The sequence below is a fragment of the Euprymna scolopes genome, chromosome 42 (assembly GCF_053919585.1).
Source record: "Euprymna scolopes isolate OS-2025 chromosome 42, ASM5391958v1, whole genome shotgun sequence".
In the NCBI taxonomy this organism is placed as follows: domain Eukaryota; kingdom Metazoa; phylum Mollusca; class Cephalopoda; order Sepiida; family Sepiolidae; genus Euprymna; species Euprymna scolopes.
The window spans coordinates 9,910,010-9,933,234 of record NC_136523.1 but is presented as its reverse complement, the minus strand read 5'-3'; the positions used below and the strand labels follow the sequence as shown (position 1 = coordinate 9,933,234).

The window sequence follows — 23,225 nt, the reverse complement described above, 5'->3', positions numbered from 1 at the left end:
TTAATGGTATGTGCTCTGATGAACGCGTTGCGCTTTTATCCCCTCGACATATCTCCGACAAATCCACTTAGCAACGAAGTCTTATTCCTTCACTTGATGTCCCTTAATATCAAAAAGCTGCCTACTCTAATATATCCTACCATCGAACTGCAAAACTCCCTGCTTCCTTGACTGTACTAGTATGCAGAAGTTTAAATGTAACGTAAACAAACATTGTAAATCTTTCTATGCCTGGTCTCAAATAGTGTGTCCTTGCCTCCATGTGGCCATAGTCTTATTAGGGGTTAATACGAGGGGCGTGAAATAAGCAATGACCCTGACCCCTTTCCCATAGCAGTAGAGCGACGAAACTTGGCACAGTTATTAGTCTTTCTCTACATAGGAACCACTCAGAGTTATGCATTTCTCCCATCATTTGAAGCAGCTCTGGAGACCGTTTTTGTAGAACACCCCAGGTTGGTCCTCCAACCACGACGTGACTTCAGAAATCAAGTCTGCATCATTTGGGAAACGCTTCCCTTTTAAAAACAACTTCATGGCTGGGAAGAGGTGAAAGTCAGATGGTGCAAGGTCAGGAGCGTAGGGAGGATGAGAAAGGATTTCATAACCACGCGCCCGTGCTTCTGATCTGGAAATATGCGAGTTGTGGACCGGAGCGTTGTCCTGCAGGAGGAGGGTACCTTTGATCCTGCCCTGCCTCTTGATTTTGATAGCTTCCATTGATTTCCTCCAAAAGTGAAGCATAATAGGCTCCTGTAATTGTGGTACCCTTTGCCAGGAAATCTCATCACTGCTCCGTCCTGGTCCCAGAAGACTGAGCATGACCTTGTCAGCGGAGGGCTACACCCTTGCCTTCTTTGGAGGTTGCAAGTCTAAGTGCTTCCACTGCATTGACTGGGCTTTGTATCTCTGGATCATAGTGAATGACCCAGATTTCATCCTGTGTAATCAGTCTTTATAAAAACTGGTTCGACTTTCAGCAGGCTCCATTACACACCAGACTCAGTTCAAATATGTAAAACAGAAACCACAATCATTTCAGAGCTGTAATTTGCCACATAACCCTTAGAGATATAAACCATAACACATACAAAATCTCAGCTAAATCAGACAACTGGAAGGGAGTCAGGTGAATTACTTATTGCACGCCCCTTGTATGCGCAAAACAAAACATTGGCAAATATCGGAGGTATCTAAATTATCTAGATTGCTTCTACCCATTCTAATTTAACTTGTAAAATCTAAATTAAACGTATATATATATATATATATATATATATATATATATATCGATAAAAGTCTAGTATACGGGGTGACAACAAAAAAAAAGCTAAATGGAGGCCATTTAGAACATATGCCGTAGAACGGAGGAACAAAAAGGCCAAAGACCCTAGTGTTTTGATGTGATGTTTTGAATATAATAAACTAGTTATGACCAAAGTTTCATTTCATTCGCCCCAAATACTAAGGAACGGGGCCTCATTAGATTTGGGGGCCGTTTTTAGGGTCACCCTGTAATATATATATATATATATATATATATATATATTACACACTCCTATCAATTTGTTTTTTGTGTGTGTGTATTGATATCCATATTAAAAATCCAATTTTCTTTTTATTTAAAAAGAAATAAAAATTTCGTATATATGGTTTGTGGAATTGCATTCACTAGCAAAAGATCTAATTTGCATATTCTTTTAAACATTCATTTGAATTAATTCCTATTAGTTGCTTCGGTTATCTAATGGGATAATAATCTTAAACTATTACGTGTAATAGTATTGATGCGGATATTCTACACGATTCATACTTGCATAATTTTCGCGTAAAACGTTTGTAGTAAACACAAAATTCTTTTCATATACATTTATTTATACGTATATCTTTATGTAAAAAATGTTGCCTTCCAAACTCCTAGAGTTTTTGGTCTACAGACATATAACTTCATATATAAGGTATTTGAATCCATGCAAAACCTTATATTTTAACCCGACAAACCTGTGCAAAAGTTAAAATTAAAAAAAAAATGAATAGGTGAAGGTCGAACGCCGGTAGTACGAATGCATAACGTAATAGCTATTAATTCATGTTTTAATTTTCAGCCTTGCTGTAAACATTTTTTATAGCCCAGTCATTGACAGCAGAGGCAAAATAAATCGGGAGCTGAACGTTTTAGTTCTGATTCTCAGTGGTGGCGCAAGAGTCTTTTTATAAGTTTAAAACCATTACTATATATTGCATCCAACCTATCTATCTATAAAAGTGAAAGTGTTTGTTTTTTCTCTATGGTAGTTAAGGAAGTCTATTATACAGAATAGCGTTGCTGTACATATTCACTTTTTATGCACATAAGCTTATGAACAGTACCTAGGGCGCGTGCAAAGCCGGGTGGAACTGCTAGTATATATATGTATATATATATATGTGTGTGTGCGTGCGTGCGGTTGTGTGTCTACGTATGTATATAAAATGAACTATACACATCCAATCGCTTCAAACACCGTTACTGTTTTACACCGTTTTCATCTCATCTGCCGCTCCGATTATATCCGATCGCAAATATTCAGTATTGTCCGAATAAATAAGCCTCGTTTCGTCACAATAATTGGACATCCGTTCTCTTAGAAACACGACGCCATCGCAGAAATAGAAGAAAAAAAAGACAAATCTTTCTATTCATCTTTTCTGATCCAAGTTTTCCGCACCCTTTGTATTTCATCTTTTTCTCCACCAATCCCATCTCAAATCGTGTTATTTTAACGGCATTAATGACCAAAGCCAATCTGTCTGTTTTCGTAAATATGATCGCAAATGTTTACTAGTTGATCAACAGTGTATAAACTAAAAAGCAACATAAGAACAAATATCTATATATTTATGAAAGTAAAATAGTCTATGTGTGTATAATTCCCGACCAAACTACTATCATTTTTCAGTCTACAGACTCGAGATTCGACATATGGGGTATTGAGATTTGGGAAATATTTTAAATCGGTTTTCAGCAAGAAATTCGGCTGTCAAGGGGGTCAAAGTTCAAGATGATTACCTTTTAAAACTCAACTCTTCCGCTAATTTGAGGCCTAAACCTTTCAAATTTTCGATGTAAATTAGCTGAAAATGAGTAAAACATTTTATATGGGGGTCACCGATTGTCAAAGCCCAGAGGTCACTCGAGCATATATACGTATATGTAGACAAATGTAAATTTAAAATAACCAATAACTCCAGATCCGACGAACAGATAATTCTATAACGGTAAAGAGACCGAATTTAATACCACTAGATTAAATACGATAAACCCTCCCACCCCACCCCACTGACAATTAGTGCTGTCCGGTATATACTCGGTAATAACGACTTGATATTTGTTGAGTGTACTTATTCCGAAGTACATGTTTATCCAAATTACTTATAAATAAATGAGATAGCTTTAAGAAAAAAAATTATCTGCAGATAAATCAGTTTAATAACTAATGTATTAAGTCAAAAAGATCAAATACAACCACTAGACATTATTAGATTTAATATAAATTAACACAAAACTTGAAAATAATAACTATTTTATTTATTTATTTCTTTATGCGCGCATGAAAGTACTTTTGTGTACGGAATGAACAAAAGTATATATTAACCGAAACTATATACGTTCTATGGAATTGGGGGCGACTAATAATGCAATTTTCTGCATCTTAATTAAGAAGTGAAATATTAGTGAGCAAAATTACAACGACCGCTATAATCACCAATAAAATTAATTACATAAAAATATATAATATTAACTACATAAGACTCAATTTTTTGAATTCATAGTAATATATTACAAATACAATATAGAAAATTTAAATGTATTATAAGATAATATTTATTTCTAACTGATTTTAACATGATAAAATACAGATAGTTTTAAAACTTTGTATATAAACTGCTTTTATTTATCTTTTAATAGACTTATTTTCCATGACTCAATTAACTATGACGCGCGTATAATCTTCATTTTCTTTCCCAGAAATTCTAGACTAATTAAACCATATGACAGGCAGCGGATGGCAACTTTTCTTTCTACTTCTTTCCCTTATGCGTAGTTTATTTCCTTCTCTCTATATCCGTATATTTATCCCTCTTCCTAGGTTAGTAAACGCGTGTCAAGGTCTTTACGTGTAAGAACTTGCATATTCAGGGGGGGGGGTGTATGTGCGTGGTGCGTGTGTGTGCCTGTTACGTCGGGCTTCCGGACAGCCGTTATAAGTGTCATAATGTGCTTGTTTTTTTTTTTAATCCCTCCCACCCTCTCTATAAAATGTATTAAGTGGATTGCTACTACGACCCCCTCTGGTTTTTGACGGTCAGGGCCCGATTCTTTTTCTTTCAGTATCAAAAATGTAATTGTCAAGTTTAGATGCTTGAAAATACCATAAGGTTGAAATAAATTATTGCATCGACAATTATGTAATTTCCGTGCTATCTATCTATCTATCTACAGGGTGTTCCAAAACCCGAGATATATTTTGACCTATAATATCTCGAGAACTATTTAGGATAAAAAACACGTTTGGTATAATCAGAAAGCTTGTAAAGTCCAGATTTTCCTGGAATGTTAAAAAATATATCCAATCTGAGAACGGATGGTTACACGACACACGTAATGCCGATAGTTCAATCCTTACCAAACGCGTCCTAGCATAGCGTTTTTAACGGTTTCAACATCTGCTATTGGGGCACTGTACTTTACCTACGTCTCTTTGCATGGAATGCTCATAGACCAATCCTTTTACAAAAAATGGCCAGAATAGGAGGCCGTAACCATTTTGCCACGATTTCCCAATACATGTCTGGCAGTGTTGTGTTCAGATACTGTCTAACCATGAGGCCCCAGTGTTGTGGAGTGCAATCCTATTAGAGAATGAAAAGTCTTTCTCACTCAAGGAAATATGGAGACCTGAAATATGGTGTATATATATATATATATATATATATATATATATATATATATACACACACTAATAATTACATGTCATAATTATCAATAATTGTCAATTATTATGTGATAATTATTATAAATGATTATTATGGTAATTATAATATGATTAATATATATGATAATATAATAAATTAGATGTACTTGATATAAGATATATTAGCCAGATTGAGAAAAAAAAACCTGACAAATCGCCTGAAAAATAAATATCTAGGAAAATAAAGAGGAAACGATAATGACATGTGAATTTAAACTGACAGGTTAATTCATATAAATACATGAAAAAGATATAGAAATCAGACCGAAAGAATTAGAGTGATACAAAAATTTACGATTTATTATCGTATGAATACGAATAAAAGAAACATTTAAAAACATGAGACTGAAGAGAGAGTGACGCATTAATGATAGAATATTGATCAGAAATGAAAACTTGAAGGTATTTACTTGATGCGGCAATTATATGTAAGTGTGTGCAGAGCGTTTGGGTGTAATTTGTCAGCGGAAAAAGATGTCTGGATAACATTTTAATTTTGAATAGAAATTGTTGAATACGTCAGAAAATTCAAAATTTATTTATCTCGATAGATGTACATCGTGCAGTAATTGAAACAAATTACGTATATATATATATATATATATATATATATATATATAGTGTGTGTGTTTATTTTAGCCGTGGGAGTATTTGCTTAAATCATTCATTACAAGAGTGTTTTTTTTATAGAGAGATAAAAATTATCCAGCCAATGTCATCAGAAAATTTAAGCCAAAATAATTATAAGAAAAAAATTTGATTACATATGCATATTAAAAACCAAGAGTTAGACTAATGTACAGAAGGGGGAGAGAGAGAGATAGAACGAGAGGGGAGAAGTGGTGGTGGAGGAGAGGAAAAGTATATTTAAATATATTAACATTTGAATTAGAATTAAACAAGTTCTGGGATGGCAAGAGGTTTATTATCCTTTCTAACTCTTTGTTTATGATATCCACATGCAATCCAAAATGTTCTCAATTATTATGGTTTAAATTTCCTGATGACACGGTCTGGATAATTTGTTTATATCGTCTATAGAAACAATCTTACAATGATTAAAACATATTCCCGAGGATAAAATAAAATATATTTTGTTCTACCACTTTTTTCTCGCTGTTTGTTTTAACCAAATAAATAAATATAAATATATATATATATATATATATATATATATATATATATATATATATATATTTGTGCGAGTTATTCAAAAAGAAATGTTTTCTATTTTTATTCCGTCCAAATGAATAAGACAGGAAAGTTTCAGACTCACGAAAACTACAGTGATGCATTTATGACTTGAAATGTCATCTTTCCTAAATCGACAATAACAGGTTCAGACTATACAAAGTCAACTCCTGTCACGCATGTAATTTGAATGAGAGCTGCGCTAGGAATTTCCTCCAAAGCTGATGCAGTTGAAGTCAATGTTAGCTAGAAGATGCGTTTGTCGATTTCTGAGCAGCGACGGATGTGAGTGACAAGGAGTGTTCCTGACAAGACATGTTTAATCGCTGGCAGATTGTCATTGACAATGCTGGTGAATATTTAGAAAAATAATTCTGGTGTTTATGGTTCCAGCCGAGTTCGTTACTCTTAATGCATTAATTTTTTAGTAAAAAATAATAGCCCTTATATTTTAAAGGACCCTCATATATATATATATATATATATATATATATATATACTAGCAAAAGTACCCGTCGTTGACAGGGTTTAAAACAGCCTGCAGAAAATGGACTGATTTATGAAAGTTAGATTATGAAAAGGGTTGTAAAGAGCTTAAAATTTGGGGGTATCAAAACCAAAGCTAAGTATGGTGAAATTAAAAATAGAATAGATAACCCCCATAATTTATTATACTATACCTGTTCACACTGAAACACTTATCACAATATTCTGTAGATCTATATATATTAAAAAAAAAAAAAAAAAAAAAAAAAAACTTGTTAAAGTTTGTGACATATTTCCATTCTATGGAGGTCAGGTGCGAACAAACACCCCATAATTTTATTATACCATATTTCTTCAAACTGAAACATAATTATCCAAGTATACTTACGCAGATATGAAAAGTCTTTCTTAAAGTTTGTGCCAATTTCCATTCTATGGTGGCCAGACGCGAACGCAGACCTCACAATTTTATTATACTATCCCATTTAAGTTAAGAATACTTTGGTAAGTATGTTTTGTGTACATCTATACCAAAAACACTTGTAAACGTTTTTTTTATTTTTTCATTCCCATACTTTGGACCAGGCGCGAACGCAGACCTCACAATTTTAATGAACCACCGTTCTGCCGGATCAAACATACCCGTCCTGTGTCTCGATACATCTATCATTATGTAATCAGTTTTTTTTTTTTTTAAATAGTAAACTATATAGGAGCCTATTCCTGACCAGGCACAAACATTCAGGTTATTATATATATATTAAATTGGTATTTTGACAGCATTTTTCATTCAAACAAAAATGCAACGAAATATTTTGCTTTATGATTCTAGTTTTGTAATTTTTCGATTTTCCGTATCAAAATCAAAAATATTAGAAGTGCCGTAGGTGTTGCTGTCACGAGAGCTATCGATTAGTCCACGAATCATCAGGTGTTAAAGTAAAAGTCCGAAGTAGCGAAAATGAGAATTAAAACTGAAGCATACAGTAAACGGAAATAAATTAAATATATAGAGTCGACTAAAAGTCGATTAAGAATAGAGATCGATTAAAAATTCGAGGATAAATCAGCAGGTTCCTGGATGCCGCTTTCAAAGTCGGTCCAAGAGATTTTAGAATGTTACTGCTTTTCTCGAATGCACTATCATTTACAGTGGGCTGAAGTGTTCTAATATATGATATATCATGTGTGTATATATATATATGATATATCATGTTATAAATGTAATATATGATATATGATATACATTATCAGATAACTACTTCATTTAATCACATAAAAGTAATATACGAAAGTATAGATCTATGCGTAAACTAAGTATTTACTTCAAAAGTGCTAGTTAGTATTTTATTAAAATAACATGGCGATTAAGCTACACAGAATATTCCGCGTTTCATCCATTCTAGGACTCTTCGGGCTTATGCGCGAATTCTGTGGTTCTATTTACCCTGGATATTAGTGTTTGTTGATGTTTTAAAACGAGGTTAGTGTTTTTTTTATGTTATATATATATATATATATATATATATATATATATGCACCCATAGTTATATATATATGTATATGTGATCGTTTACGGATATTCATGTTTAATTTTGTGTTTATTTTCTATTGGTTTAGTTAGGTTTAAAAAATTTTTATCGCTATCCAAGAGTAAATTTTATCTTGTGAACACATTTGTTTGCTATTTCTCTAGTGTTTAATAGATGTTGGGTTCTTAAACAGGCACAATAGAGCACACACACACAGGAACAGGTCAACCAGAGGTTATATAGGCCTTTGTCCGATAAATGCATGGTCATTGGCTGATAGGAAGGGCGCGGTGGATACTAGAAAGCTGATTGGCTAACGTAAATCTCAATAGAAGATGCGAATATAAAAAAAAACGATAAAAACCCTCAGACTTCGCGCATAAGCCTGAAAAGTCCAAGTGGACGAAACGCGGAATATTCAGTGTAGCTTAATCGCCATATTATATAGATATGATACACACACACACATATATATATATTTCTGCGCGTGTGTTTGGCGGTATGTGTTGAGAAAAAAAATTGTTAGTAAGAGGGCAGGCTCGAACCTGTACCGGGAAAATATGACGTCTTTGCAACAGCAACGGAAGACAATTCCACAGGCGTGCAGTTCTAAGAAAAAAACTTTGTTCATGGAATCTACGTTTAGGTTTAGGCACAGATAAAGAGTGGGGGGAATTATTGATAGTGTTTACAGCTAGACGAGTGTTTGTGAAAGTTTGGCGAGGGGGACCATAGATTGAAGCTCAGTCGAACACATTCCATGAAAATAACGATACATCAGAGACAAACTCGCAACATCTCTTCTGTGAGATAGAGGTTGCAAAGAAGAGAAAAGGGCATCTACTTCGAGGTTACGAAGTCTATTTTGAACTCTATCAAGGCAGGACAAGTCCTTTCTAGCAGCTCCTACCCAAATATGGCAACAGTATTCCATCATTGGACGTACCTGGCTCTTATATAGATAGAGAATAACATCAGCAGTGAGATATCTACCGGATCGATAGAAAGATCCCACCATTTTTCCAGCGGCCTTGGCAACAGATTTGATGTACGTGTTCCATTTAAGATCAGGAGTAATGGTCAAGCCAAGAAGCTTGTCAAAACTTGAGGCCTCCTGAGGACGAGAGCCATTCATTTCAATTGATGCCTGATTAGGATCAGAATGTTGATGTAAAGAAGCTTGGTTTTAGATGCATTAAAAAGTAACCAGCCACTCTTTACCCCATTGTACTACGTGCTCAAGATCAGAGGAGAGAGAATTGGAGAGAACTTGGTCGTTTACTGTCTTAGATGTGCTACCATAAATGGTAGTGTCGTCAGCATAAATGTCTACAAATGATGTAAGGATGTGATTTGGAAGATCATTAATATAGATCAGGAAAAGAGTTGGGCCCAGACGATAGGAATATAGAAAATTCAAAATAGGTCGAAACGTGGAAATAACAGTCAAAACAAAACCAGTATTTAAAAGACTCCAAACAAAAAAAAAAATCAGAAACGTTTACAATATGTTTAAAATAAATATACGGGATTGTACACAACACATCATATTAGTTGCCACGATTTCTCGATAATAAAATCGAGTGCAAACAGAACAAAACGATCGTTATTGGTGATTTCCTGCAATTAACCATCTCATGCATTTTTAGATGCGTCGTATGAATTGGAGTACTATACTTGTTTTCGCCTAGTTTAACATACCCTTGGCAACACACTTTAATGATGGTCGAAAATTTCGCAGAGTCTAATCATGAAGAGAGGAGAAAGTTGGCGCTAAGCAGGGCTTGTCTGGAATTGTATTTCTCTCGGCTAGAGAAAATTGAAGAGAGTTTCCAAGGAAACCGAAATGTTAAGCGCTTCGTTTGTGGAAGAAGTTAAAAACATGAACATTATCAGCTAAACATCGCAACTTCTACGCGACATCGTTCATACATAGAGCTGTATCTATTCAGATAAGGTTTCTTAAAATAATGAGTGTGCAATTAAATGGGCTCGTAAACAGCAAAGCAAAATAATGCAATAAGCAAAAGCTCAGAATTCGTTACCGTCAACTTTCAGCACGTGTTCTCCCAACAGGCATTTTATAAGAAATCTGACCCCTATTCCATTTGCATATGGGTGCAGTGGAATATGAGATCTTGTGAGATTCCACGAGACTACACCTTAGAAATCCATGGCTTCCATCTTTAATTTATATCTCAGATCCCATCCGAAGGTAAGTTGTATCACCACAAAATACACACACGTGGGGGTGCTTTCTTCTTTTATGATTACATGCAACTATACACAGCATAGCGTAAAATACGACTAAATGTGTTAATTTTTTAAGATTTGCATACTTATAAAGGTATTTCTCAACGCATTGTTATATTGTAATCAATACACAATTGTGATGTCAAAAAATTGTTTTTGAAGACCAATCAAAACTTTTAGCTATCAAGCGACATTCGCCATCACAGGAGCAAACGAAACATGCATATCATACTTGCAAAAATATCAGTAAAATGTAGAACTACATATTTGCGTATGCATACATTTGGATATTTTAAGATCAAAAAACTAGTTTATCTTTCAACACGTTCGAATAGCAATGACACTATCGTTTCCCGAGGGGGGAGCGTTAATTGATTAAGGACCATCCTGGAAACGGAACCAGCTCCCCGGGTGGTAGACACGATATCAAACGATAGGAATATAGAAAATTCAAAACAGGTCGATATGTTGTCGACTATAACCGGCTGGCATGGGTCGCTTCTTGTGTCTCCATTGCGTTATTACAGACAGCGTTCCATCGTCGTATTAATGAAAGGAACCGCAGGCTTAACTCGAACGCTTGTACAAACATAGCGAATAAATACATTTATAAAAATATAACCAGCTCTCAAACGTAGATATTATTGAATGTATTACAAGTTAAAGCTGACGGAGAGAGAACATGCTAACTTTATATATAATACAGAGGGCACCCCCCCCAAAAAAAAAAACGGGGGCATACTCTAATTAGGTCCCGTTTATTAATGTTTTGTCCGAATGAAATGAAACTTTAGTCAAAACTAGTTCATTATACTCAAACCATTAGGGTCTTCCCCCCCTCCGCTGACTAACATTCTCAGAAAAACAATTGAATTGGCTGTTTTTTTTTCATTCATTACCACACTAAATATGTACAATGTATAATATAATACATATGTATAATATAATACATATGTATAATATAATACATATGTATAATATAATACATATGTATAATATAATATCTATAATATAAGGTGTGTGTGTGTGTGTTTGTAGTCACGAATAGGCTTCTATGTTTGACTATTTAAAAAAAAAAAACTGATTACATTAGGATAGATGGATCGAGACAGGAATGGGTAAATTTGATCTGGCAGAATGGTGGTTCATTAAAATTATGTGGTGTACGTTCGCGTCTTATCCACAAAGTATGGAAATAAATAAAGTAAAACGTTTACAAGTGTTTTTGATATAGATGTACATTATAGTATGTTTTAATTAAATAGTGATGGTATAATAAAATTGTTGGGTCAGCGTACGAGCCTGACCTCCATAGAATGGAAATAGGCACACACTTTAATAACGTCTTTTCATATCTGTACAAGTATAATTTGATAATTATGTTTCAATTTGAAGACATATGATATAAAATTGTGTTCGTTCGCACCTGACCTCCATAGAATTGAAATATGTCACAATGTTTAACAAGGTTTTTTTTTAATATAGATCTACAGAATATTGTGATAAATGTTTCAGTGTGAATAGGTATGTTATAATAAAGTATGGGGTTTATTTTATTTTTACTCATATTTTACTTTTTTGATACGCCCAAATTCAAGGTAAATTTACAAGCCTTCCGTTTCATAACCTATTATACTTTCATAAATCAAAGTCCATTTTGTGTAGGCTATTTATGAACCCATTTAACGACGGGTACTGTTGTTAGTAATATATAATATTACTAATTTAATAGATGTAATATATATGCCAAGCAGCAACATCCCACCTCTAAACAGTAGAGATCCCTAGAGGTAAGAAAGCGTTTACTCGAATATTTTCTTCCCCAGAACTGCTTAAATTTTGAACTCCCTTCAGATTTCCTGCTTCCGACTGTACCGACATGCAGAAGTTCAGATATAATGTAACCTGACATCTCGCTGCTCAACTACTACATAGTACACCTGAAACTTATTTACGTGGTAGTATTCCCCTACAAAGTTGTAATGTATCTTGTTTGAAGTGAAAATTGAATATATAATGTTCCAAGGGGTTTATTGTCGCTTGATATGTTCCAGTCTAAGCCTTAAAGATAAGATTTGTAGCGACTTGTGTTTTGTGTACTCAAATTAAAAAGTGTGTATGTGTGTGTGTGTGTGTGTGTGTGTGTGTGTGTGTGATAGAATCCTCGTGCTAGGACGTCTACCAAAAAAAAAAAAAAAAAAAAAAAAAAAAAAAACAATGTAGAGGAACAAAATAAACCTGAAATAGTATTGTCAGGCAAAGGGCATAAACAATCGGAAAATAAACGTCCATATTCATACTTAGTTTGTCCGTTGACAATGATTATTCTGGCAGGTAGTCCAGTAGCGAACAATTGAGGGGAGTCTTTAGTTTTCTCCGACGAATAAAAGTAGGAGATTTAGATAGTTTCCCATTGCATGGAATCGGAGTCAAAACGTTGCTTGGACCGAATCGTGAACGATTTAGAAGAGATGCATTCATATCAACTGTCAATGTGTGCCTTGACACAATGTACGAGTTGAAGTAAGGTCAATGGTGTCACACACACTTAGCGCCGCTGATATTTGTGAATGTATAATTTCATATATTTGTGCTTGTCAATTTGTGCGCTCTATCCCCGGTCGTCATCATTGTAGGAGACGGTTATAAGAAAAGAGGAAGGAGAAGTCGAGCAAGAAAACGTTGTCGCATATTTTATCTCTCGCACACGTATGTACATTTGAAACATAAAATAACAATACATTTAATAAATTGTTATGATTTAATTCTGTACTTTCACCTAACAATTTCATTAACAAAACGAACCCCAAAATATGACAAATTCGATTTTTTTTTTTAGACGGGGGAGGATTATACTATAAACATAAAATGACGAAAAATTTCATTTGTTTTGTGAATTCATTTTTGCTAAAATCTTCATTTTTTTTTTTAGAGTTCTGTTTTATGCGATCTAACGGGCATTCGCTGCTATTCTTACTGAAACAAAGTTGCAATGTTTATTTTTAATTATTTTTGAAGGAGGGGGGGGCTTCCAGTGCTCAATATCCGGAGAATAGTTTCTTTGTATCCCTTCTTCCAAAATATCTGGTAGAGAAGGTATCACGGATTTTTTTGATGGGCGATTACATTTTACAGGTGTTTATCCGCTTTTTTTTTTTAAAGCGTTGTGAGGGTATACGTTACCCATGAAAATGATTAGTAGAGCAGGTGTGTTCCAAACGGAACTTCATGTGAACCCAAGCAGAGCCGGGTACCCATGATAGTGAGTCTATATATACACATATGGTTCCAGCAGATAAAACTGAATATTTTTAGTATTAATTTTCAAAACAATCTTATTTTGACTGAACTTAAGTATAAGAAAGCAACTGAAGAGGATCTATTTGGAATCAACTTGTTAGCATTAAACATTTGAGAAAAAGATTCAAGACAAAATAGATGTTTTTATTGAAGGACCATAAACCGGACTTCAAAAATAAACCCAGTATTAGACTTATAGCCTCATGCGCATCCGATATAGGTAATATCAGTAAAAAGAAACTAGACAATCATATCAACCTTAAAATCCAAAATATAACACAGCCTATGGATTTCTTCAGGTGAAGTAATCAAGTTGTTCGATAGATTCCCAAAAAAACAAATTCATCATGTTCGATATAGATGCATACTACCCTTCTATTTCCCCTACACTATGTGAGAAAGCACTTAAACTAGCAGAAGAGGAAATTAAATTAACAGTTGAAAATTGAAATTATAAAAATTGCTAGGAAAATATCAGATATAACAGGGAACTGTGGACTAGAAAAGATAGAGAGGGACATTTTGACATCAATGGGTGCCCCAGACTCATTACTGACTTGGTTGGTTTTTACTTACTAAAGACAGGAAAATTCCAGGTTTAAATGAGGGACTTTATAGGGATGGCGCATTTTTGTAGTTAATTCTAGCGATCATATTACGAAAAAAAAAAACAAGAAAAAACAGAAGTTCCTTTAAGGAATCCGGATTAGAGATAACACTCAACCATATCAAAAACCCAACCAAAAAATATTCTACATCGATTACCAATCGAACCATCGGAAGTGTATAAAGAAGGCGTTGTTCCCAACATCTCCCAAAGAATTAAAGAACTCTAAGAATGAGTCTTTGTTAAAAACAAGGGGTATTACAATGATGCCCTCATGAGATCGGGATACAACGGAACAATTGAGTATAATAGGACCAACAATAGTAAGAACAAACCTAACTGCACAATTTCCTATAACACGGCAATGAGGTAAAAAAACAAACCAAATATCAATAAGTGATCAAAAGAATAGGAACGGTGGGGGTAATAATAGCAGAACAGGTAATGGCGAGGGTCGTACCATTAATGAAATAAATAGACATGTTTAGTTCAAACCACCATTCAGCGAGCATATAAGAATATCCCTAGGGAATTCTACGGAATGGATACCCCCCGGAGAATACATTAAGCAAAATAGAAACTCTGTAAAATTCTTTCTCGACGTCCAGCTACTTAACACTATAATTAGCTCCAACATTAGGAAAATCACTAAGATAAGGAATAACGAATGAGCACGGAATGAAAGTGTCTTAGAAAATGTAATTGCAGAATACCCGGAAAATGCCCGTTGGGTGGGAAATGGCTAAGCTCATAAACAGTGCATAAATGCGAGATAACCGATAATACTAGGTAAGTATATATTGGGGCCATGGATTGCGGGTTTAAGGAAAGATTTAGAATACTTGTATCCTTTAAAAAGGAACCCGAGATGAAAACTAATAGAGAAGGTGTTAACGATAGCAGGGGGGGGTAAGAAGCAGCATTGGAAATAAAAAGAGGAATACAACTGCATTAGGGGACTGAGTTAGGGAACTAAATAGAAATAAAAATTCGGAATTATCATGGTCAGTAGTGGATAGGGGGAGGAAGTACATCCCTGGGAAATCAAAAAAGGTGCAATCTATGTTAATTGGAAGCTTTTACATAGTGAATTCTAAAGAAAATTTTGAATAAAAGGCTAGATGCCATACAGGGATCTTTCACAGGAATAGGTTTCTGCTATCACGCCTTAAATATAACTGAGGTATAACTTTTTACAACAATAAGGATCCTCGGACGCAGGGATAAAACTTTAATATAGGGTTAAATAGCTGGAAATGATGCAATATAAATGAAGGATCTAAATTTAATAAGCAAATATAGTTTCTATTATTCTAATCTGGGTAATGAAATATAGATGAAGTATAACGCTCAACAACGACTGGAAACTGTTCCATAACGGTGAGCATTTTTATTATTTAATTGTAGCAGTATTGATGGCGAAATAAGTGATACCATTTCCAGATCAAAAAACAACTTAATAAACTAGCAATTAGTAAATAAAAATTAAAGCAGCAATTAGTGGATTGGAAATTAATTTAATTGGTTTTGTTTATCTGAAATATAAAGCTTTTTCAATCCATATTGGTTTATTTACTCATTGTTCTAAATGTTTTTATCCAAAAATGCAGGGGTAGCCGCCTCATCGGAGTGAAACATATAGCTAATGATGGTTTTGTTTTCAGAATAATAATTAGAGGATATACACTATTTTATTTTAGGTACCCAAGAACACAATACACGACTTATAATTGTGATGCCACAAGTAACCCAAGTAGATTGGTTAAACCCATGGATAACTAATCAGTTTTAAGATTACAAATATACTTTATATTCTTAATTTGTCAAATATGCCATCGTAGCACAATGTATCTGTAATTAAATTAAATCATGGACGATTTCTAGCACTCACTATACGCGAGACATCAAACGACCTTAGTTATCTCCCTTTAACTGTTATGGTACTAATACGGGCCTTACTTCAACAGAATTCATCTACTAGCAGTTAACAACGTAATTAGATTATCTCCCTTCGTAATTGACTTTCATAACTATATAGAACCATGTTTGATCAGAATAACGAATTTTAAAATATTAAATAATGAAAATAAAATAGAATCCTTCACTCGAAATGCTGTACGAGTATTAATGAATATAATGTATTCTTTTTCTTTATTCTATTCAAGAAAATAGGAAACCTAAAATGGTATTTAATCTAAGTAATAAAAAATTGATAATTTGTAAACATTGCTTGCCACAAATTAGCGAACACGAAACTAAAAACTAACCGTAACGTTATTGCAAGGTTATTGGCCATATTTTAAATATAAAAATAAAATACTCCATTAAAAAAAATTACGTGAAATAAAGAAATACAGAAATTTAATTCAGGAATTCAATAAATGGGATATATAAAAAATGTTAAATAGCTACCGGTTTTTTTGTGGAAACTTACATTTTAAATAAGTATACCAAAATTAGGTGATATATTAATATTTGAGTGGGCTTTTTCACGGAGGATGCGTTCGGGGTAAATGTTTTTTCACATGCCTCTTTTTCGTTAAGGGAATTTTCTTTAAAAAGTGTTCTATTGCCAAGAGTTTTTATTCAAGAAGCCTGAAAAAATGCTGGTGGTGAAAATTCTCAAACGCCATAATGCTTGAAATTGTCGAACTGGTATGGAAACAATTGTAAAATCAAATACACTTTTTGTTGCTATCAACACCTTTTTGAAGTATTGGTTTTGTTTATACAGTACATAAACATACCTACATATAAGTTAATAAGTGACAAAACACTATTCAAAAATTCATGATATTGAACATCGTATTTATTCAGTTAATTCAGTTGAAAAGTCTTTACAGTAAAATTCAAAATTACACCCAAGTCATATGAATATATTTTAAACTCGCAACTATGTATGTATGTGTGATTCCCAAATATAAACACAACTAGCACCGTATATATACGTGTGTGTGTGTATATTGGGGTGGAGAGGGCTCCCATAAGCCGTGGTGAAGGCAACCTTTCTAGGAGAAGCAAGTCCGATTTAAAAAAAAAACAAAGCGGGAGACCAGTACCCGCATTAAGCGGGTCTCCAGTTTAATTTGTTGCTGGATCTCAACATTTTGAACACACAGACAGACAGAGAGACTTAGCTGTTGCACAAAGCTAAGTCTCTAACATCTTTGTATAGATACTCCCTCAGGAATTTGGGCTCATGGATTTTAAATGTCTGAGGGAGTGGCACTCGTCTGACAAGACGTTGCAATCATGTGTGATTCCCTACACAATAACCCCATCTTTCAGTTTACAGACTCGAAATTTGAGACAATTTTTGTAATCCGTTTTCGGCCAGAGATTTGGCTGTTAAAGTTCAACGATTTGACCTTCGAGAACTCTACCAAACTCCTGCGCCAATTTTGGGTATAAGCACTTGAAATTTTAGAAATGGGTTCCGTGGACATGGATCTAACTTAACTTGATATGAATATATCACAATAAATGTTAAGGGGGGTCATAATAGGGGGTCAAACTTTAAAAAAAAAAAAAAATCTCTGCGGTTTACCAAATTACTCCGAAAATTTCTGCTCTAAACATTTGAAATTTTACATGAAGGGTATTCAGAGACAGCGCAAGCTTTTTACTCGGTTTGGGTCGAAAATTTGAGCTACCAATATATAAATGTATGTTTGCATGTCTGCCTAAAACTTTCGATAGCTTCGGATTTTCACAAGTTCAGCATCGTTTTGAAGCTCGACCCTTCAGACGACAAACACCGAAAACTTGACTAAAAACATTAATTTATTCACCTTAAATTGGGCACTTTGCTACAGGGAGTGGTTGCTTTTTTCGCAGATATTTACGAAAGTCATCCCCTCTTTCCGACTGTCTAGCCTTAATTTAAACCTATGTCACATCCGGTTTAGCGGTGGTCATAATAGCAAAGACGTCACGTTTTTTCGTTTTTTTTCATTTGGTGTTACGGGTTTAAACCTGCCTTCCTACTACCATTTTTGTTCTCAACACTTCCAAACAACCGGGGTACGCCGGGCAACCATGCTAGTATTATATAAAAATAGATGGAACATTAACTATGATAATATATACGAAATCTACAAAAATTAAAATATCATTTAAGCGTACTTTACGACCTGGCTACCCCGGGCATCCACGCTAGCTTGGATTAATACTTTAGTGGTGTGAACAAAAGAGCTACAATATAATATCAGAGCGCCTCCATTTACGCTGAACTTCAGAATGCCAACATTAATATATTACATATGAATGCGTCCACTGGTGAATTTCAACAGGTCCCGTTAGTGAAGATTATATAAAGTCCGTATTTGATGATATAATTGAATGTGCACTTGTTTAACCTACCTTACAGATGAGATCTGAAAAACATTTTTATAACTAATTAGACATAAGGATGCGTACATTAACTGGATTTCCAAGGTGGTTCATTAATCAGTAAAAAAAATATTTAAATGTATACTAATTGTTCAAGAGCTACGAAGACTTGAGTGTTACCTTTAACGAGCTACGTTTTGTTCTAATTTTTATTTTCTATATACGCACTACCATTCTCCATGTACTTTTTGCAGTTCGCTTTTCCTAGGAGAGTCACAAAATCTATACCAGTCTTTTTTCCAAGTTAAAATATTGTAGATATTCGAATAGAAATGTTGTACAATAAAACGATCATATATTAGGATTACAAATTATTCTTGAAGAAAAAAAAGTAAACGGGAAAATTGATTATATAAAAGCTATGTGTCCGTCTCCATACTTTCAAAATGTCTACCGAAACTAAAAGTCGGAAAGCGACTCTAGTTGTCTCAAATGATTGGATTTTAATGGACTCTTATGGGTAATTAGCTGGTTTAAGTAGTTTTAAAGCGGTCAAAATGGACCCAATTTTAAAAATTGTTATACATTTTGTACATTAACCTTATTTTATTTTTAATTCTTAATACGTGTAACAGCGTACAGGTTTGCGTGCTACCGTTTATCTTAGTTTCGATTCTAACTGATGAGGCACAAACTTTTTCTATTCTTGAAATCACGATGGTATGATATACAAATCTGGACAAATTAAAAATGATCATATTAAAGCGTATTTTACGACCGGGCGAAGCAGGGTGCTCCCCCCCTGCTAGAATTTTTTTTTTTTTTTTATAAATCAGACTTTTTTCTGTATTTATACAAAGAAAAGAACGCAAAATGAATATAAAAATATTCAGACAGAACAGTCAATTTTAACCAAGGTTAACACATTACTCAGACTGATATCAAAAGTGCATCTGAGAAGTTTTATTAGAACATGAACCGAAAAGCCTAACAAAATCAACAGTAGGTTCTTTGATAAAGACGCGTTCTGAATGAATATTTATGTCTGAAGCATATATATATATATATATATATATATTATATATATATATATATATACACACATTAGTGATTTTACAGTTTAGTCAAGACATTAAAAAAATTAAAATCTCGAAGGGGGTATATTGCACGTATCCGTTATGGAATGAATTCTCCGGAAAAAAAATCACTTAATTTCATCAAGTAGTTTTTGTTTTTCTTTTACAGCGAAAAAAAAATGTTATGATACTGAGCCAGAGGTTAAATTTTTAGGAAGAAAAGCTAGTATTAAAGATGGAGACGGATTGTCGGTACGTTAAATTGAGTTATCTCCCGTAGCATTTGAAACTCCAAACCAAAATACCAAGATCTTCAACGCCATCTCAAAAACGTGTTTTTCCGCTGTAAAAAAAAAACTACGCGATCAAATTAAATGACACTTTTTTCGGAGATCTCCAGTCCATAACGGATACGTACCAAAATAAGCTTTTCGATATTTTCAAGGTCTCGACTAGACTGTACAAGTACTATATATATATATATATATATATATATATATTATATATATAATTTTATAGAATAAAACTTAGGTTCCCTACAGTGCACTGTACACCAAAATATTGTGAACTTCGTCACTATGAGAGCCATGTAAAGCTTCCTTCTGGTGCATCGCGATGGGTTCCGAATTCGAACAGGCAGTCAATTGATTTGATTGAAAACTGGGTTATTTCATAGATTCCGATATCATTAAAAAATACCGGAGTGTGAAACATACGCCACTAAATCATGGGCAGCGTCGGGTCACTCTGCTAATATATATATTAGCAGAGGAAATCACTTTACGATTCTATTTATAAAAATATATAATTATACGAACGTGTTTATAAAGAAATTGACAAGCATACCGTGAGATTTTATTATGGGTTACATCCTCTGGAGGGGGAAGTCATATTTCTAAATATGAAAACATTTAGTTATAAATAGGCCATATGTGGAGAGAAAGTCATCGACAGTAACATGTGCTAGACAACATTTCGAAATCCCTCACCGTAAAAACTTTAATCAGGTTATAACAATTTCAACGTAGAAATGTCTATAAGCTTAGAAATGGTTATGTGCAGTTAACCAGAGTGTAAGTTTAGATAAACGTGCTGGATTAGACAGTTTGCATTACAAAAGAAAATACAAATACGATTATTTGGTTATAAAAATTATATCTTGTTTTATTTGAAAAAGATTAATATAGAAGAGGCGAAGATAATTTAAATTGTCAAGTCAAGCAAAAATTTACAATTGGGTTCATATAATATAGATGTTATGGACACAAAGTTGATTCATTCGAGAAATCTGAATTTCTTTTAGTTTTACAAAAATATGAAATAATTTAATATTGTCTTTTGCTGTTATTTTCTTTTCTTTCATTACCCAATTAAAGATTGCTTTAAAAGCATTCTCCGATTCCTTGAGCACAACATTTTCAAATGCAGATTTAATTTCAATCGCCGTTTCCGGTTATTTTCAAGAGTTGATAATGTGTATTACATTTCCTATTATGAAATTATTTCCCTTCAGCTTTGGATCACAAATGCTATATTAAGAGTGTCGTTTTTTTTTTGTTTTTTTTTTTACTGAAATTCCCACAATATCTAACAATTAACTAACATAAGATCCTTTGTTCTTAAAAGAGGATTGGGTACTCATGCACTTATTGATCCGTGCTGAGATAACATTTAAAAAAAACATTAACATGGGGGAGAGGAGGGCGTTCTGTACATTAACCTTACAATAAGACATCAAAACTGTAAACGTGGAAATATGATTTAAAAAAATAGCGCGGATCACTCTCTGCATTAGCACCTAGGATTGACAGTATTACAATCTTAATACATTTTGTTACATCTCCCGTTAATAGATTATAATTAAAAAAATACCTTTTAAACAAGACGTCATTGCCGTTAAGGAGTTATTTTTTTTTAGTTTTTTTTTTTTAATTATTTCTGTACAATTCATTATAACTCACTCTTTCCCCAGCGAACTCCAATTCAAGGAAGAAAAATGACAAATTGGCCGAGGAGGTTCTTAGGTACTAGTTCACTTACTGAACCCGTGCTGAAATAACGTTATTTTTTAAAATGGCATTCTTAACATGGAGGACGTTTAGTACCTATTCTATACTTTAATCTTACAATTGAATAAAACAAAAAACAAAAACAAAACTTTGAAATACGATTAAAACATAACGCGGATCAGCAAGTGCACTAGCCGCGGTTCTTATGCAGAGTATTAACTCTGCAAAGTTTTGCACTCACCGATTCTATCTCGGAGTTATTTCTGTTCAGAATTCCATGGTTTCAATTCCGTTTGATCTGGTAATTATCTCTTTCGTGTCGATCGCTAATATCTTATTAGCATCGATTTCCTGTTGTATTTTGAAAAAAATCCTTTTCAGTCTTTCTCGCATTTTCTTCTACGTTACCAGTCGTTGATAACAGAGTCACTAAATCGCTCGACTGGACTGTGCGAAGAGTCGGCAAGAAAACCTTTACTTTAACGCACCCTCGTTGCCGTAAATGTCTTGTTTAAGTAGCCCATTATCGCCTCACGTGTACGCGGGCGAGTCTACTTCTATGAAGGTGTGATGCCAAGACCAGTCCGACCTTGTAACTGGGCGTCTTGGGTTCGACTAAACCTCTACAGACAGGACTGGACTTTAACAGTAACTGAATAAAGGATGCCCAGAATAACGGTTAGTTGTTTTTTAGGCGCTAGAGTTGGTTTGTTTTTTCCATAAACCTAATTACCATTTTGTTATTCCGGCCTTATAGTCTCCCTACTGTAACCGCTAGTTTATTAAGGATCATTATCATAATTCTACTGTTACTTATAGTTAATTAAGGAACATTATCATAATTCTACTGTTACTACTTGTTAATTAAGGATCATTATCATAATTCTACTGTCACCGCTAGTTAATTAAGGATCATTATCATAATTCTACTGTTACTACTAGTTAATTAAGGAACATTATCATAATTATACTGTTACTACTTATTAATTAAGGAACATTATCATAATTAAGGAACATTATCATAATTCTACTGTTACTACTAGTTAATTAAGGATCATTATCATAATTCTACTGTTAATACTTGTTAATTAAGGAACATTATCATAATTCTACTGTTACTACTAGTTAATTAAGGATCATTATCATAATTCTAATGTTGCTACTAGTTAATTAAGGATCATTATCATAATTATACTGTTACTACTAGTTAATTAAGGATCATTATCATAATTCTAATGTTACTACTTGTTAAATAATGATCATTATCATAACTCTACTGTTACTACTAGTTAATTAAGGATCATTATCATAATTCTACTGTTACTACTAGTTAATTAAGGATCATTATCATAATTCTACTGTTACTACTAGTTAATTAAGGAACATTATCATAATTATACTGTTACTACTTATTAATTAAGGAA

At 33.6% G+C, this 23,225-nt stretch overlaps 1 long non-coding RNA gene across 1 annotated transcript in view; it reads right to left on the bottom strand.

Moving 5' to 3' along the window:
• Window positions 1–22,268, bottom strand: part of LOC145267201 (uncharacterized) — a 393,072-nt gene extending 370,804 nt beyond the window's left edge. The window contains exon 1 of the long non-coding RNA XR_013864836.1: window positions 22,043–22,268. This is a non-coding gene — a long non-coding RNA (uncharacterized LOC145267201). The remainder of the gene's footprint in view (window positions 1–22,042) is intronic.
• Window positions 22,269–23,225: the final 957 nt, after the last annotated feature.